The sequence below is a fragment of the Abramis brama genome, assembly GCF_963993115.1.
Source record: "Abramis brama genome assembly, chromosome: 2".
Taxonomy (NCBI): domain Eukaryota; kingdom Metazoa; phylum Chordata; class Actinopteri; order Cypriniformes; family Leuciscidae; genus Abramis; species Abramis brama.
In genome coordinates, this window is record NC_139964.1 from 46,817,907 (window position 1) to 46,820,340 (window position 2,434).

The window sequence follows — 2,434 nt, forward strand, 5'->3', positions numbered from 1 at the left end:
TTTTCCGCATGGGAACGCTGGGGGGAGCGGGGAAAGTCACCAATATCACCAGAACAGGTTGTTTAACCATCCAAATTATTTCTAGACAGTTTTATTAAGTTAAAAAAGTTGCCAAGTTCTCCTTTAAAGGCGGAATACCTCAGAACGGAAAGGCAAAGATGGAAGAAGAGGGTGGAGGAAGGGAAGCTAAAAAAATAGCAATGACTTGAATGAAAGGGAAAAGAGAAGTCAGAGAAAGGCTTGGAAACATAGACAAAAAGTATCAAGAGAACGTAAGAGAAAGGGCTCAGATCACCTAGAAACTCCCCCAAACAGTCCGGTGGATCAGGCCATACACGATCCAGCTCGGAGTAGGCAGGCTAAATGTTTATCACAGTGCTCAGGATTGTTATTTTTTGGACCAAATAGTTAAATAAAGTTGTTAAGCAAGAAGCCATTGACTTGAGTTGTATAAATTTTGGAATTGTATGTTGTAATGAGGCCACTGTCACCACCGTCAGATTAGTGTCACCACCCTCAGTTCTAAAGTCACCACCGTCAGAGGGAGTTTTATTTGTTTTAAATGAATATGCTTACAATATGTTTCTTCAGTGCTGTTGAGTTATTAAAGTAATGGTATCTTTTAATACAAAAAATATGTTTGTTAAATAAAAAAACATCACTTTTTCTATTTAGGCTTAAAGTAAACGTTGTATTATGTTAGATCTTTTAAAGGAGTACACGTGAAACAGTATAAAACATGAAAAAAAGTGAATATTTAACACTTAACAGCAAATATGTGTACTAAGAATGCCAGATAATGATTTAAAAACTCTAAATACATATTAGACCAAATAAATAAAAAATGATTTGCTTTTTATTGTGTCTGACGGTGTTGACAAAAACAAAGTAATAACTGGAAAAACGCCTATTTTATGAAAAAAATACAAAATGAGGAGGCTGCACCGATATATTGCTGAACAGCCAAGACCTTGGTCAATAATAATATATCTTCAGATTTTGTAATTTTACTAACTTTTTATTTTCAAAATTAAAACCTGTTTTAGCCAAATTCCCAAGAATCAGTGATTTGTATCTATCTATTCCTCTTAAAGAACAAACATGTCTGGCCAAAAAAGGACTTGGCAGCAAGTCTAAATACAAGAATATTTTGCAGGCTGGTAAGTGACTTGTTTGCTGAGAACATAGGTGACATGTTTGCTGACATTTTATTATCTGTGCTGATTTTAGCCATAAAAAAAAAAAGTCATATATCTGGTACGGGGGGTGGCCCTTCAACCCAAGAAAGGGGGGTTGGCCCTGGACTTAAATAAAGGGAAGCCAGTGATTGAAGGGATCCAGGGAGGGACAGCCACTGACTCTGGCCCAGCAAGGGATACTGGCCTCTTCATACAATGTACATTATTGCCATACTACTGCACATGGAAAATATTGAAATCATTTATATTTTGTTATGTGGACTGTGTGACTTTGCCTTACCTTGCAGTGGCTGGTAACACCCTTACACTTTTGGAGCCACCAGACTATGATTCGCCGGTGAGTACTCTTTATTAAATCATAGGCTTTGCATGTTCTGTCAAAAATATCAATACAAGTAATGAATATGGCAGAGGGAAGCCACATCTACAGCAGTGGAGTGCACTTCTGCCGATGATGAGACCGTGTCGTTGGACTCCAGAAGGCTCGAGGTATCATGTCAATTTTGTGGAAATAGACACATTTAAGTTCATAATAGATAAGAAGTCAGGGAAGTGGTACTAATAGAAAATATCATTTGTTAAAGGATCCTGACATTGGGCAGCCTGATAAGCAGCCTGGTAACATAGTGAGTATTGCCTAAAGTAAATTTACATTATGCAAAAATTCTGCTATGCTAACTAAAAGGTGTTCACAGAATTCACAAACTGTCAGATATCTCTACACAACGCATTTTAAGAGACAGATCGAGCTGACAGAAGTCAAGATTGATGTGAACAAAAGAAAGCTGCAGGACATGGACCTTGAAATGCAAATTAAACGCAAGACACTGAGGAAACTAGAACTGGAAATCCAGAAACTTGAAAGAGAAGTAAGTGACTTCAGTTCATACTGTAACCATGACTGTAACACAATGTATTAATCATCATAATTTTTTCTTTCCAAAGCTCCAAGCTGACAAGTGATAACAGCAAAATAATAAAAGAAAAATATTCCAAAACCATTGTGGTCTTGTAACTTTTTTTTATGAATGTCAAGTACACTTTATAGTTATTGATCCAGTGAAGTGGAACTAGAATTTGGGAAGATAACCACAGTGTGTGCTACTGATGCCAAATAAAATGCATGTACACATGAAAAAGTTATATAGCCTACATTATCCTTTATTAAGGGATGGGCTAAATCAAAACTAACTAACTGAAATAATTTGCAATGTATTGTTCTCTAACAAGTCTAC

General features: G+C 36.4%; 1 long non-coding RNA gene across 1 annotated transcript; it reads left to right on the plus strand.

The window, feature by feature from the left end:
- The first annotated feature begins 1,298 nt into the window (after positions 1 to 1,298).
- On the plus strand, positions 1,299 to 2,031 carry LOC311070732. Its single transcript, XR_014603713.1, has 4 exons — positions 1,299 to 1,396; positions 1,487 to 1,536; positions 1,784 to 1,825; positions 1,895 to 2,031. It is a non-coding gene; the product is annotated as an uncharacterized lncRNA (long non-coding RNA).
- The last annotated feature ends 403 nt before the right edge of the window (positions 2,032 to 2,434 follow it).